This window comes from Bubalus kerabau, chromosome 12 (assembly GCF_029407905.1).
Source record: "Bubalus kerabau isolate K-KA32 ecotype Philippines breed swamp buffalo chromosome 12, PCC_UOA_SB_1v2, whole genome shotgun sequence".
Classification (NCBI taxonomy): Eukaryota; Metazoa; Chordata; class Mammalia; order Artiodactyla; family Bovidae; genus Bubalus; species Bubalus kerabau.
This window is the reverse complement of record NC_073635.1, coordinates 88,100,789-88,117,666: the sequence shown is the minus strand read 5'-3', so window position 1 is coordinate 88,117,666 and position 16,878 is coordinate 88,100,789. Positions and strand designations below refer to the sequence as shown.

General features: G+C 47.2%; 1 protein-coding gene across 1 annotated transcript in view; it reads right to left on the bottom strand.

Moving 5' to 3' along the window:
- MYO16 (myosin XVI) overlaps nucleotides 1–16,878 on the bottom strand; it is a 518,261-nt gene that overhangs the window by 223,018 nt on the left and 278,365 nt on the right. The gene's annotated exons all lie outside the window — the stretch shown is intronic.

Here is a 16,878-nt window from a genome sequence, read left to right as displayed (position 1 = left end):
TATGAGAAAAGAACAAGAAGCAGCATTCAAGACAACGCAGATTTGAGAGAGCAAAGTACAACTCTTAGAAATGGGGGAAAAGTCATTGAAGTTAAAATGCACGGTATGCGTTAAACATCCAATTAATAACAGCTCCAAAGGAACACGTAAACCATGAGAAAGCACTGCAGAAGTTACTAGAATGAAGCACAGAGCGATACAGAGATGGAAAACATAAAAGTCAGGGGAAGAGAGAGAAAATGAGAAAGAACAGCATGGATCTAACAGGAGTACCAGAGAGAGGGGGGTCATTCACAGAGATGCTGGCCAAGAATTTTTCAAACTTGGGAAAATATATGCCTCTGATGATTTGCAAATCAAAGTCTCAAGCAGAATAAATAAAACGAAACTCATATCTAGAATCAGTGGTATAAAATTAGAAATCTCCATACACACCAGCATACACACACATAACAATGTTTGTTTTTTCATCCGTTTGGTATCACACCTATTTTGCACTGACGATATTGCCAGGCCCCGGAGGCATTAAGCTGCTTAAGTCAGGCTCCCAAGTCTTAGAATGCTTGCTTCTTCGGCAAAGACAGCGACGCAGTCACACAATATATACAACCCCGTGATGAGCTCCACGGCAGAGATGAACCAGGACATACTGGAGTTTAGCAACGAGAGACTACACGTGGTCCTTGTCACCATGAAGGACCTTGGAAGGAGTCAGGCAAAGCGTCAAAGGGTGGAGGTACTTGAGATGAACTTTTAGAATGAGGGTGTTTTCTGTCAAGAAGGAAGAGCGTGACGGCTTTGATTCATCCACTCATTCATTCACTCACTCACTCCTTCATTCATTCACCCACCCATTCATTCATTCAGACACTGGTTCATGCACTCCTTCACGTATTCATCCACAGAACCCACTCTACCAGAATCTTGCCACTGGAGGACAGAATTGGTGGGAACTGGGAGAACAGCTTGGTCAGGGCTAGGTGGAGATGTGTGCACGTGACTCTTAGGCAGAGCAGAATGCTGCAGAGCAATGATTTCAGAATTTCTTTTCCATCATGAAAACTTTGAATATGAATCTTAAGGGATTTCAGTACATAAGACAGGTAAAAACAGAGATGCTCAGATCTGCTCAGACGAGGAGGAGTGTGTACACGTGTGAGTGGGTTTAAGAATGTATGTGTGTGGGTGTGTTCACAGTTGGAGCCCTATGAGTCACAAGTCTCTGTTCTCAGGTCTGCATTTTATATACTAGGTCATTCTTATTCACAGACACTTTATACTTCAGCAGTACTGTTAAAAGAACAACCTCTGGTTGTCTGTGTTACCTAAGTGGTTACGGGTGGTACATATATGACCTTTTCATTTTTGCATATGTTTGTTTTGTAACTCAAAACCCTACTGAAATGTATTATTAGTGGAAATTCAGTTCAGTTCAGTTCAGTCGCTCAGTCGTGTCCAACTCTTTGCAACCCCATGAATCTCAGCACGCCAGGCCTCCCTGTCCATCACCAACTTCCGGAGTTCACTGAGACTCACGTCCATCGACTCAGTGATGCCATCCAGCCATCTCATCTTCTGTCGTCCCCTTCTCCTCCTGCCCCCAATCCCTCCCAGCATCAGAGTGTTTTCCAATGAGTCAACTCTTCACATGAGGTGGCCAAAGTATTGGAGTTTCAGCTTTAGCATCATTCCTTCCAAAGAAATCCCAGGGCTGATCTCCTTTAGAATGGGCTGGTTGGATCTCCTTGCAGTCCAAGGGACTCTCAAGAGTCTTCTCCAACACCACAGTTCAAAAGCATCAATTCTTCGGCGCTCAGCCTTCTTCACAGTCCAACTCTCACATCCATACATGACCACAGGAAAAACCATAGCCCTGACTAGACGAACCTTTGTTGGCAAAGTAGTGTCTCTGCTTTTGAATATGCTATCTAGGTGGGTCATAACTTTCCTTCGAAGGAGTAAGCGTCTTTTAATTTCATGGCTGAAGTCACCATCTGTAGTGATTTTGGAGCCCAGAAAAATAAAGTCTGACACTGTTTACACTATTTCCCCATCTATTTCCCATGAAGTGATGGGACCGGATGCCATGATCTTCGTTTTCTGAATGTTGAGCTTTAAGCCAACTTTTTCACTCTCCACTTTCACTTTCATCAAGAGGCTTTTGAGTTCCTCTTCACTTTCTGCCATAAGGGTGGTGTCATCTGCATATCTGAGGTTATTGATATTTCTCCCGGCAATCTTGATTCCAGCTTGTGCTTCTTCCAGCCCAGCGTTTCTCATGATGTACTCTGCATATAAGTTAAATAAACAGGGTGACAATATACAGCCTTGACGTACTCCTTTTCCTATTTGGAACCAGTCTGTTGTTCCATGTCCAGTTCTAACTGTTGCTTCCTGACCTGCATACAAATTTCTCAAGAGGCAGGTCAGGTGTTCTGGTATTCCCATCTCTTGAAGAACTTTCCACAGTTTATTGTGATCCACACAGTCAAAGGCTTTGGCATAGTCAATAAAGCAGAAATAGATGTTTTTCTGGAACACTCGCTTTTTCTTTGATCCAGCAGATGTTGGCAATTTGATCTCTGGTTCCTCTGCCTTTTCTAAAACCAGCTTGAACATCAGGAAGTTCACGGTTCACATATTGCTGAAGCCTGGCTTGGAGAATTTTGAGCATTACTTTACTAGCGTATGAGATGAGTGCAATTGTGCGGTAGTTTGAGCATTCTTTGGCATTGCCTTTCTTTGGGATTGGAATGAAAACTGACCTTTTCCAGTCCTGTGGCCACTGCTGAGTTTTCCAAATTTGCTGGCATATTGAGTGCAGCACTTTCACAGCATCATCTTTCAGGATTTGGAATAGCTCCACTGGAATTCCATCACCTCCACTAGCTTTGTTCGTAGTGATGCTTTCTAAGGCCCACTTGACACCGTTTTAAAAATCCTCCACCACAACCACAACCTGATTATTTTATTTCCTGAAATAAAGTCATTTCTTTCCTACTTACATATCTGCCTCTTTGAACAGTGCGTTTTATGTCCATGTCCATGATTTTTACGCATGTGTGTGGGGCTCCCTAGGCAGTGCTTCTCCACCAGGACGACTGAGTGCTGGGGTCTGATGACTCGTGGCTGTGGGCCATCCCGTGGCGGGCAGGGGGCTCTGCCGTCCCACTGCCTCTGCTCACGAGCTGCCAGTGGCAGCCCTCCCCAAGGGGCCAGAGCCAAAGACGTGCCCACGTGCTGCCCAGAGCATCCTGTGGGTAACACCCACCTGCCTTGGTTACACCCGAGGCCAACCTGAACAAACACCGCTCCCCAGAGCAGCCGTCCGGATCTAAACTCTCGTCGGGGGTGTGTCAGTGTGGAGCCCGTCCTGTTATCTGGTTCGTTTTACTGGTGCAAATATTTTCACTGTGAAATGGCACCCAATTATCTTTTCAGTTTGCATTTCCTTGATTACTTGTGAGAATATACATCTTTCACGGGACCACTGGAACTCTGGGGTTTCCTTTCTGCATAAGCTGCCTTCTGAAAAGGGAACAAAGAATAGTCTGCAATCGGTCATTTCTGTGATGCTTTAAACAATTTTCTGTTCTTTGAAGCTTTGAAAGTACAAGCTTTGGAACTTCCTGGGCGTGCCTTCTTTCGGGGATGGAACTTGTCCAGGATCCTTCTGGTTTTCATCTCATTTTTCAGAGTCAATGTCAATGGATTTTTGTTTCTTCAGTGTCACACCCTCATGATCCTATATCCTTTGTCTCTGCCACCAGGGATCAATATTTGGTTTTCTAGTGGCCTTTTGTTTGCTTGCTTTTACTTCCACGTTTGGTTTCTAACTTTATCACTCTGTAGACAGAGAACAGACCCTGTACAATTTCTGAATTGGGGGATTTATTAAACTTTACTCTGTGGCCTACGATGTGCTCAATTTTTTAATAAGTACACCACAGAGCCCTGAAACACAGCATTTACACAAAAAGTGCAGACTTGGCTATAAGCTTTCATCTGCTTACCCGCTGCATCTCAGCTTGTGATTTTACTTTAGGTTATTTCAGTTCAAAAGTAAATATAGCTTTAGGCTAATTCCTTTTCTATGAATTTTCACTTTACAGAACTGATTTATGTGGTCCTTCACATAACCTACGCAGCCTGCCCACATACATCCCTTTTACCTACCCAGGGATCAAACCCATGTCTCCTGCATTGGCAGGAGGGTTCTTTACCACTGAGCCACCTAGGAAGTCCACATATTATTATATATATTACAAATAAAGCTGATTTCTCCTGCTTTATATTTGAGCTGTGATGTGGCACTCACTCACCTAGAAATTCATGTTTCTTGGATGCTAACATATTGGGTTGACCGAAAAGTTCACTCAGGTTTTTCCATAAGATGTTTTGAATTAACGAACATTTTGGCCAACACATATAAGATAAGGATGCCTTGGAGAGAAGTCGCTCAGTCATGTCTGACCCTTTGCGATCCCATGGACTGCAGCCTACCAGGCTCCTCCGTCCATGGGATTTTTCAGGCAGGAGTACTGAGGTGGGTTGCCATTCCCTTCTCCAAGGGATCTTCCCGCTCCAGGGGTTGAACCCAGGTCTCCCACATTGCAGGCAGACGCTTCATCGTCTGAGCCACCAGAGAAGCTTCGTGCTACATGTAAAGGACTGAGCAAAGAACAGTTGTAAAGGAGTTTGGGAAGGGCGTGTGGTAGGCTGGTGGACCCGTGGAGAGGGGTCGGTGAGGCAGGGCCCAGCAGGCCAGAGACCAAGCTTCTCTTTCCCTTTCCATCCTCACTGGGAAGGAAACCCCACAGCCCTGAGTCACCTAATCCAGAGTACCCCCACCAGCTCTCAGCAGTCAGCAGCCCCGTCCTGTGCAATGGTGCTACCAGAGTCAGAGACTCTTAGCAAAGTTCATTGAGTTGCACTTGACCACCATTTCCTGCAACTCCTCACTCTTCCCTGTGTCCGAATTCACACCAGTCTGAAATGAAGTGAAACTCGCTCAGTCGTGTTCTACTCTTTGTGACCCCATGGACTACACAGTCCATGGAATTCTCTAGGCCAGAATACTGGGGTGGGTAGCCTTTCCCTTCTCCAGGAGATCTTCCTGATCCAGGAATTGAACTGGGGTCTCCTGCATTGCAGGCAGATTCTTTACCGGCTAGGCCACCAGGGAAGCACACATCAGTCTGAACCACACTTCACTGCACCCTTTGGTCAGCTAGCACCATGCCAGGGGCTGGCGGGCACCAGGACGGAGGAGCAGCTGGGATCCCTGCCTGTGGGGACCCCGGCCTCCCCGCCTCGGGTGTTGGACAGCCTTCCTCTGGGTGCTCTGGTCTTTTGTGGCTTCTTTTCAAGTGTTTCCACAGAATCTCTCATGTGTTTCTAGAGATTAGGGTTTGAGAGGCAAAGACGTGAGGTGTTTAAGACAGGCTCCTGCATTCCTAGGATGTGACTTCGGGTGTTACTCACTCAACCTCCTGTCAGGCTGGGCTGTGGATAGAGTGAGATGATACACATCAAGTTCTTAGCATGAGCAAATGTTGGTTATTCTGATTTTAACTATGCCTCCCACGTGCTTTTAGACTCCACTGTGGATTCGCAAGAACAAACAGCCTTTGCTGAAAAGTGGTCCTTCTTACCACCGCCTGGAATGTCATTTTAGATCTGTGCGTGCGCATGCACGCAAATGTTTCACTCTAGGATTCTGCACAAATATCCACATCGTGTTATCAGTCTCCAGACTCACCCCATGATAGACACAACGCACAAGTGGTGTGAACTGACAGAACCCACTTGGGGAGACAGGTGATGGAGAAAGAAGCATGCATTCCAAAATCTCATTGGGGTCATTGAACTCTCTGAGAAGTAAGTGCAGTTTTTTTGGATTTAAAAATCTATGTTCGTTTTTTCTTTTCCCCCTACTATAGCTGGTACAGAAAGGCAAAGAATCTGGGGCACACGGATGGATTTTCTGGTGCAGGGAAAACGTGAACAGGAAGGTCTCCATGAGTGCGCAGGTTCTGCCCAGGGCTGCGCTTTCCCCAGTATCTCAGTCTCAGCAACGCGATGCTCTCCGCAGAGGTGGGCTCCGTGGGCTGATGGGAGACCCCCGATTTCCCAGCCCCTGCTGCCGCCGAGGGGCCCCTGGTCCCCCTTTCCATCCTTCACTTCTTCAGGAAGGCTGCATGGACTTCCATCAAAAGATCCAATTACGCGTGGATCACCGAAACAAGTCATTCATCAAGGGGACCGGAGACTCAGAGCCCGACTGGCACAGCAGACACCGGGGAAGGTCCGGGGGAGCAGCCACGTGGAGGCAGAGTCAGAGCTCGGAGGGAGGGCAGCCCACACCCAGAGCTCCTCTGAGCGCTGGGGCTCTGATGCAAACCCCTCATCTGCTTCAGAACAATTACCAATTTGGGGGGTCTCAGGGACTTGGATGGGAGAGAGCCCCCATAATCATGGTGACAGTTTTGCTGGTCCTTCTACAGCGCGTTCTGGGACCTTCTCCAGAGGGCTCCTGAGGCAGCCCACACCGTCCTCAGTCACAGCAGTACCTGCAGGTCAGCCCTGCTTCACCCACAAGCACACAGAGGTTGCCTGATTTTCCCCAACTGCCCAGCAGTTGAGTGAAGTGGCTCAGTCTTGTCTGACTCTTTGCGACTCCACGGATTGTAGCCCACCAGGCTCCTCCATCCATGGGATTCTCCAGGCAGGAAGACTGGACTGGGTTGTTATTTCTCGAGAGGCGGCCTTAAACTGTGTCCTTTCAGCCAAGCATACTGCTCTTAGCAGACCGTGCATGTTTGCCAACGCATATCGGGGACATGCAAAAGAGAGTCACCTGTCATGGAGGGCAAGTCCCTCCACACGCCAGCAGGTGCAGGACTTGACATCACAGGCTTCTGAGGAGCCTCTGCTCACAGCTGCTCGTGTTGACTGATTCCATGATGTGACTGTGTGAGAGTCAATTCCTAGGTAGGCTGATAAGAAGTCCAGGGTTCCCGAGGAGGAGAAAGGGGTCTGGGGCTCTCAAGGAGAAAAAGACAAACATTCTTTTCTACGTTGCTTTTCTTAGTCAATATAACCATGTATCTGGCTCCAGGACATGTGTCTCCTTAACAAGAACCTTCTGACTAATCCTGTCATCTTAAAATGTATATTATGGGAGTGGGTCTGGTAAGATCTTTCTATTATTCGTTCTAATCTTGTTCCTTTAAGATGTATGTTGTGGGAGTGGGTCTGAAAAAAGTGTATAAGGTCCTGATAAAACTAGCTGGGGTGGGGGGGGGGTGTTCTGCATCCCCCTTCTGATGTCTATGTCAGAAGCTTTTCTCTCCATTTTCCAACTTTCATAAAACTCTGCTACACCAAAGCTCTTGAGTGATCAAGCCTGGTCCCTGGTCCTAAAGCTAAATCTTCTTCTTTGGAGATCACAAATCTGACATTGTTGACCGTAAGCTATCAACTGCCTCGATAGGATGAGGAACAGCATCTTATCCACTGGTTCATTTCAGTTCAGTAGCTCAGTCGTGCCTGACTCTTTGCAACCCCATGGACCGCAGCACGCCAGGCCTCCCTGTCCATCACCAACTCCCAGAGTCCACCCAAACCCATGTCCATCAAGTCGGTGATGCCATCCAACCATCTCATCCTCTGTCGTCCCCTTCTCCTCCTGCCCTCAGTCTTTCCCAGCATCAGGGTCTTTTCCAATGAGTCAGCTCTTCGCATCAGGTGGCCAAAGTATTGGAGTTTCAGCTTTAGCATCAGTCCTTCCAATGAATATTCAGGACTGATCTCCTTTAGGATGGACTGGTTGTATCTCCTCGCAGTCCAAGGGGCTCTCAAGAGTCTTCTCCAACACCACAGTTCAAAAGCATCAATTCTTCAGCACTCAGCTTTCTTTATTGTCCAACTCTCACATCCATACATGACTGCTGGAAAAACCATAGCCTTGACTAGATGGACCTTTGTTGGCAAAGTAATGTCTCTGCTTTTTAATATGCTGTCTAGGTTGGTCATAATTTTCCTTCCCAGGGGCAAGCGTCTTTTAATTTCATGGCTGCAATCACCATCTGCAGTGATTTTGGAGCCCAGAAAAAATAAAGTCAGCCACTGTGTCCACTGTTTCCCCATCTATTTTCCAGTAAGCCCTGTCAATTCTGTCCCTCTGTGAACTGCAAAGGAAATCTGGGAGATGGTGGGGGTGTGCGTGTGGACAGCGCGGATGAGCCCAAGGGGCAGAGCAAGTAACTGACGTCTGCGTGCTCCTTCCTCTCTCCTCTCCACTGTCGGGTAGACATCGCTCACAGATGGCAGTAAAAAAGCCATGGACCCTGACTTCTTCCTATTGGCCTTTTTCGCAAGTGAAATGTACCAGCCCACCCACTGAAGTGATCCAAACTTCCTTGTACTTTGAACAGGACCTTCAGCTAAGGTGATCAATGCACTTCAAACATTTTCTTATGCTCCTGGATAAAGAAATGGGCCAGGATTGCTTTTTCTGGTAGTTAGAGGGGGAGAGACTCCAGAAATGCCCTGAGTTAGTTGTGCTTACCTGACTGTAAATATTAATAAAAACGCGCATACACACTTGACCCTGCACTTTCCTTCTCATCTTCTTTGAAATCTCCTGGATGCAAAGGTGCAAACGCAGGAGGTGATATTTTACAGGCAACGTTGCTGCAGAGACAACACAGGTTTAAGACCAAGAGGCAGACTCGGCTCCTGGCCAACCTTTCCATCCTCACGGCCTGGACCGTCCGGTGAGGGTGCGGTCCTGCACTCTCTGCCCTGTAACAGGTGGGGGTTCAACATGACAAGGGAGACCCAGGAGAGGACCCCAACTGTGGTAAGTGCTCCGTAAGTTGCAGTATTACAGTTGTGATCATCATTTAATTAATAACAGAATCAGTCAGAAACAGAATGTAATACCTCCTGCCTCAAACCTTTGTCTCAGGACCATCTTTAAGCTTTGAGTGCATAAAATGTGTATCGAGTAAACTGTGGATTATATCACAGCATCGTTAAAAATCATCCTCAAAGAAATTTAAATTTATTCTTAACTTCTTAAAATTGTGTGCGTCTTTCTCAGGTTAAGTTCAACACGCATAATAAACCCTTAGCAAGAAAAAAAATGCATGTTCACTGAGAGTTCAGAGCTGCCTCACCTACGGTGACAGGTGTACTGGGGCAGCCCTCTCAAGTTCAACTGCTCGGTGAGTCAGAGTTTCCCTTCACTAACACGCAAGGTTAGAAGCAGGTCACACACACTGAATCAAAGGATCGCTTGCTCTCGGTTTATAATTCAAACCTGACCTTTGCAGAGAATGCTCTGAGGCCACACCCCAGTCATTTCCATCATTAATCAACATGAAGGGAGGTGAGGAATGACTTCTCTAGATTTCCGAGCCCAGCTGTTCTGGGACTAAACCCGTAAGAGCTGTGTAAAGCAGGCTGAAGATAAGCAATTGATGATTACTTCTGACTTTCTTTAAATCTCAATTCCCAGGAACAGACACTGTATTTGCTTTCCAGATGCAGTGTTGGTATCACTTAAAATGTTTTGAAATAAAATCTGAGAAACAAACAGCCAAGAAAAAGGAACAGGGAATCATAGGAAGAACCGTCAATAAAAGAGACCTTTGGAGACAGGATGGGGGCGGGGTGGGTGGGCTGGAGTGCGGCTCACCTCGCAGATTCCTCGGGAACACACCCTCGGATGTGGAGGATCTCACAGGGCAGCAGCTGAGAGCTGGCAAGCGTCCCCGGGCACCAGAGAGGAATGTACAGATCCACGCAAAACCCGGGAGGGTGCAGGAAGGAGGGAGAAGGAGGAGACTGAGCAGGACCAGGCCTGCACCCGAGACAGCAGGTGGGGCAGGGGGGACCGAAGCAGGGGTCCAATCCCCCATCAGCGAGACTGTTCAGGACAGAGGGCTGGCATCGGAGGCTCCTGGAGAGCGCAGCAGCGCATCCGTGACCAGCTGAGGCTGAAAGGACTGAGAACCATGCGGACAGTCCCTGCTGCTGCTCTGTGTACCCCAGACAGGGACGCAAGAACCCTAAAAAGCACAGCGGCTGGGTGCTGGGCCGGGGGGATCGGATCAGAGCTTAATCCCAGGGCAAGGTCTGCTTTGACTGCAGGGAGAGGGCCTGGGGAGACGTGAGGGAGGGCTCTGCGGTGGGAACACCTCGGGGGAACGGGCAGCCACAAGGCGACACTGCTGAGTCCCACGCGGCGGGTGGAGCCGTCCCTGGGGCCTCTCCGACCACTGCTGGCAGCTGAAGAATCGAGAAGGACCCCGGAGGAAGGTGGCCTTTACGTGCTTGATGCACTGAGTGACAGAGAAGGTCCCAGCCAGGTGGGACGTTTAAGTGCCTTGAACACGCAGAGCCACAGAGCAGGAGTAGCCAAAAAGGATCATTTGAACACCAGCGGCCAGAGGCTGGAAAGCGGCTCCAGTAGGGTCACAGCTCCCGCGACCGAGGCAGCTGGCATCCCTGTACACTCGGCGCCGCCAGGGTCCCCGCAATCCAAGCAGGTGTGCCCCCTCCACGCTCAGTCCCCACTGGGGCAGAGCTGCCAGAGGCTCGGAAGAACCCTAAGAGCCCCAACCCTCCCTCTTCCCTAGCCGCCAGCTCCGCTGGGTGCCGGGTGCTGCCAGGGTCCCCGCGATCCAAGCAGGGGATCTCCAAGCTTGGATCCAAGCAGGGGATCCAAGCAGCGCCCCCTCCATGCTCAGTCCCCACTAGGGCAGACCCAGGTCCTCCAGGGCCGCCTCAGGAGGGAACTCCAGTGGATGACAACACACAGGCAGCAGTGGACGTAAAAGCACACCCGAAAACCAACTGAAAACCAGGGGCAGTGTGGCTAAGGAAGAGGCCAGGAAACCTTCCCACCAGCTGTACAAGCTGCAGATTAAATCCACACGATCAACGAGGCAGACTCTGTGCCTGTTGAATATATAAAAGGACAATGAGAGTTCCCGCAAAAGAAAACTCAGTAGCTCTGGCAGCCAAGGACATCGGAGGCAAGAACACATAGCAGCAGGACTAGATGAGAGTCCGGGCTGCCCCACAGCAGGTCCAGAGACCCCCGCGGAGTTGGAGGGTATCCTAGGAGCTGAAGGTGGACCCTGACTCACAGCGAGGGGAAGGATGTAGGCAGCTGAGAGCTGAGAAAGACGTTTCTTCTTCTTCTTCATTTTGACTTGTTCTATTTGGTTCTAGATAATTTTATTCTTCTTTTTCTTTTTTTTCCTCTGTTGCTGTGGTTGTTGGTTTTGTTAACACTAATAACTCTATTTACGACTTTTTTTTTAATCCCACTTTTTATTTCCTTTATATATTTTTGCCTCTCTGTTGGACTTTTGCAATTCTGTGGGGTTTTTTTTTTAATTCGAATTTTTCAAAATTTATTTTTAAACTATTTTTTGTTTGTTTTCTTATTGCTTTTTTCCTGCTGTAGATATTCTTTAATGCATATAAACCTTTTTTATATACTCTATTTAACTTTGCTTTTCTATTCTCCCTTTCTTTTCCTATTTTTCTTTTTTTTTCATCATGTTTGTTAGTTTATTTTGTCTTCTCTGCTTTCTTCCCCAGTTGGCACCTTGCTTTGATTTTCTTTTCTGGTTTGTGCTTTAGATAGCTTTTTTTAATTGGTCAATATCATTTTTGGTTTCCTTTGCTCACTGGGTTAGTCTCTTGTACTTTATTTCCTTTGGACTGTATTGGTTTTGTATGGGTGTGTGCATGTTCCATTATTTTTGTTATTATTTGCTTGATTTTGTACTCGCCATTTGTCTGGGGTTTATCTTTTATTTCTTGTTTCTGTGTTAAGTCAGTTCAGCCGTGTCTGACTCTTTGCAACCCCACGGACTGTAGCCCGCCAGGCTCCTGTGTCCATGGGATTCTCCAAGGAAGAATACAGGAGAGGGTTTCCACTTCCGACTCCAGGGGATCTTCCCGACCCAGCAATCGAGCCCACGTCTTTTATATCTGCTGCACTGGCAGGCGAGTTCTTCACCACTAGTGCCTCGGTATGTTTGTTTTAATCCCCTTTAATGGCAAAACAAACGACTTGTGGAGTCTCGGTCCCCTGGCCAGAGACGGGGCCGGAGCCTCTGGAGTGGGAGCAGTACGTCCCAGACCCTAGACTGCCAGGAACTCCCAGCCCAGGGAGCATTGATTGGTGAGGACTTGGCAAAGGCCTCCCTGTGTACACGAGCTGCCATGACCCAGCGGCTGCCAGCACTCAGGGCAAGATGCTGCGCCTGAACAACAAGCAAGACCAGGGCCCAAACCCAACCAGTGGCAGGCAGGATTACCAGGGACACCCAAAACATAAGGCCTCACACAGCCCTACCCATCAGAGAGGAAAAAACCCCCAAAACTCACTTCCCCCACCAGAATGCAAACAGAGATCACTCCCAACACGAAGCCTACACGAAACACTGGCTCAACCGTACCATCAAGGACAGAAGCCAAACGGAAGAAGGAACACGACCGTACAGCCTGGACAAAGGAGACTGACCAAGGATCCCTTTCCAAAATATGCAAGCAGCTTACACAACTCAGGAACCGAAAAACAAACAACCCAATCAAAAAGTGGCCAAGAGACCTGAACAGACATTTCTCCAAAGAAGACATACAGATGGCTAATAAACACATGAAAAGATGCTCAACATCGCTCGTTATTAGAGAAAGGCAAATCAAAACTACAATGAAATATCTCCTCACACCAGTCAGAATGGCCATCATCAAAAGACCCCACAAACAATGAATGCTGGAGAGGGTGTGAAGAAATGGGAACCCTCTTGCATTGTTGGTGGGAAGGGAAAATGATACAGCCACTGTGGAGATTCCTCAAAAAACTGGGAGTAGAACTACCAGAGGACCTAGCGACCCCACTACTTGGCGTATACCCTGAGGAAAACAAAATTAAAGAACACACATGTACCCCAGCGCTCACTGCAGCGCAACTTAGAAACGCTCAGGCATGGAAGCAACCTAGACGTCCATCAACGGATGAATGGATAAAGAAACGGTGGCACGTATATACAATAGAATGTTACTCAGCCATAAAAAGGAACATATTTGAGCCATTCTGCTGAGGTGGATGATCCTAGGCTCTACTATACAGAGTGAAATAAAGAGAAAAACAAATATCATATATTAATGCATACGTATGGAATCTAGAAACGTGGTACTGACCAACGTATTTACAGGACAACAGTAGAGACGCAGACTCAGAGAAGAGACTCGTGCGCACAGCGGGGGAGGGAGAGGCGGGACGAATGGAGAGTCACGTGGAAGCACGCACAGCCGCACGTGTAGCGTAGACAGCCGGCGGGCATCTGCTGTGCGACTCAACCCCGGGCTCTGTAGCCACCTAGAGGGGTGGGATGGGGTGGGAGCTGGGAGGGAGGTCCCGGAGGGAGGGGAGACACGGATACCTATGGCTGACTCATGTGGAAGCCGTAGGTATATTGTGAAGCAACTTTCCTTCAATTAAAAGTAAATAAGTTTGGGGAAAAAAAAGAAACCTTTACTGATGGAGACGTATTTTGGCCGTCTGACTTTGTGGAGAGTTTGCCATCTAGAGGTGATTTTCTATAATGCAACTTACTGCTGCTGCTCAAAATGTCAGGACCCAGAGGCATTTTTCCTGTGGTCGTTGTTTAAACCGTCTGTCCAGGAAGACTGTAGGCAAAGTGTTATAAATATTGCTTTCATGCAGTTAAGCAATAAGATTTGATGTCTAGATCTGCTCCATTTCTATTCTATAAACAAGAGTGCTATCTGCTTGTTCTAGATACTGTTCCAATTATACAAACAAGAGAGTATTTTTAGGTGCATTTAACACTAAAATAAACCTCCATAAATTTTCATGTGAGACTCTGAAAACTTTTAGTTCCAAACCAGAGTCAAAGTTAAAAACAAAACAAAACAAAAACACTTCTGTAGCTTTAACTGCAGTAGCATAGCACTTCTTAAATAATCCTTTCTTCTCTTTGGAGTTCTGATCACATAAGGACATGTGATGAATCTTGGATATGTCTTCAGCTTACAATTCCTGTTCCATGTTTATTTATATGTTTCATGTAGGTAACGAGTGGGTAGTAATAAAGAAAAGAGGCATTTTAAGGAGGCAGGTTTGCAAACGTTTGTAATGTTTGCTTTAAAGACTCAACATACATCATCAAAATCTCAAGACACGTTGCATTATGGAATAAGCATTGATAAGCAAAGGGACATTTAGATGGTAAAGTAGATGCTGATTTGTTCTACCTGATAATATATCAATATCTCTTAAAATCAGATAAGTAGGTGTGATGATAATATTGTTTATATATAAAAATATTTATTTATATATTGTTTATGTAACAATATATAGTTATATAAATATAGTGATATCCTTTACCTATGAATTCCTTAAGGAGGAAACTCAGAAAGATCATCAAATTGTGAAAGGTTAGGAGGAAACTCAGAAAGATCATCAAATTGTGAAAGGTTAGAAAGCTAATAAGTTATTAATACTACTGATTGTGAGCAAGCCAAACAATTTACAAAACTCTAGTACTTAATGTATGTAATGACTAAGCAAAGATGATGTACCCCAATACAAATATAAGCTCCTCAAGCCTGACCAGGACTGTAAAGGTGAGAAAACCCACAAACTCTGACTGTTAAAAGACCCACAGGACACAAATCACAGAAATATCGGGATGTATAGGGCATTATAACTTGCAAAACTGCTGGTTTTATTATTAAAGAATACTCTGTCTGTGGAAATGTCATTGTACAAACGCTCCAATGGATATGTTTTATGAATCTGGAGTGGCAGTGTACATTTTTACTGAGGAATGTTGTTTTGCACTCCTTAGATATTTATAATTCATTTTAATAAAATAACGTCTTTGTTCAAGAGAGTTGAATTATTCATGATTTTGCTGAGTTCTTTCCTGTTGGGCCTTCTCACAAAGCAAGCCCTGACGTTTGACTTTCTAAATGGCCTCAGTGATTCCAAGCTCTTTTGCAAAGAGAAACGGATGTTGGAACGGAGGTCAATAAAGAAACACTTGTTTTCTCCCACACGCTCTCACACTTCAAAAGAGAGGTCCAAACCGTGGCCCAAGAGGCTGAATCGTATCTTTGAATGCTGGACTAGACGGCTGCCTTTTGTTCCTCAGTGGCTCTGCGTCTGCAATGCCAGGCACATGCGTGTACAAGCACGCACGCACACGTGTGCAGACGCACCACCTAACGCAATGGTCTGCCGTCAGCTGTGAGCCTTTGCTGGTAGGAAGGATGAGGAATGCAAGCCACTGAGACTTTTCTTCCCCACAGGCTGCCCAGAACACCCCAAGAGCCCCCAATCGGATGCTTTCCCTCCTGTCTGAGACGCCCCATGCAGAAAAACAGAGAGTGATTCAAGACCGGGTTATCTCACTTCTGCTGTTGTACTCACTTCGGTATAGACCTCCCTATACCTCCAGATCTGATTTCTTCCTTTAGGAAATGAGGTGATTTGATAAAAAATAAAAATGCCAGCGCTCTTGTAGGTTGGCTGTTGTTCAGTCCCTCAGTCGTGTCCGACTCTTTGTGACCCCGTGGACTGTAACATGCCACACTTCCCTGTCCTTCACCATCTCCTGGACTTTACTCAAACTCGTGTCCACTGAGTTGGTGATGCCATCCAGCCATCTCATCCTCTGCCGTCCCCTCCTCCTCCTGCCCTCAGTCTTTCCCAGAATCAGGGTCTTTTCCAATGAGTCAGCTCTTCGATCATGTGGCCAAAGTATTGGGGTTCAAAAGAGTCTCTGTTTTTAAAATCGCTTTTGCCTGGGCTATGATTCTTCAGTACCAGTGCTTTCTTTTTCTTCCGAATTTCTCTTGTTTGGGGGACAGTAAATCTCCAAATCATCTTTCGCTTTGAACAACAATTTTGCTAAGGCCTTCTTCACTTTAAGTCTCTATCAACATGATAAACGGGATCTGTATTGCTGGCTGTAATAGTTTGAAGGAAACCGAGTGAGTTGTCATTAAATAATGTCATTAAATAATTAAATAATGTAATTAAATAATAATCTAAGGGGGCCTTCGAATAAGGCCAGTTCATTCCTCGCCCCTGGGTGCATGCCCCACCTCCTTACCCTCTGCAGCCGTGGTGACCACAGACGTGGTCCTGTCCCTGCCTGGACAGGTCTGGGGTTCAGCTCCATGGAGACCCCAGGGGGCCTGGGAAAGGCCCCTCTCTCAGTGCCGGCACTGGACCCCTCCACCTCCCTGTCCACTCAGCGTGGCCTTCAGCTCTCAGACGTGACCGGTTCTCTGGCCATGCTCCGCCCTGCCGTGCATGTGAGCTTAGTCACTCAGGCGTGTCTGCCTCTCTGCGACCCCAGGGACTGTAGCCCACCAGGCTCCTCTGTCCATGGGATTCTCCAGGCAAGAATACTGGAGTGGGTTGCTATGCCCTCCTCCAGGGGATCTTCCCCACCCAGGGATCGAACCCATGTCTCTTGACTCTCCTGCATTGGCAGGCGGGTTCTTGACCACCATTGCCACCCGGGAGGCCCTCCTCCTCCTCCTCACGCATCCTTTATTTTCTCTCACAAAAATTCTCATAAAATCACGAGCACATCATTCTTCTTAAATCCGGCAACAGCCAGTGAACAAACACTCAGGGGTCAGCGAATGTTTGAAGTTAACGCACAGCTTTATCAGAGCGCGGCCCCTCCTCGCTGCTCGGCCAGGAATTCACCACTGGGTTTGGACCTACCCACCCGTCACCCTCTCCCCCCGTCTCCCCCACTCCTCGTCTGAGTGGGGTTTACACTCCTTGCTGGCTCATTCTCA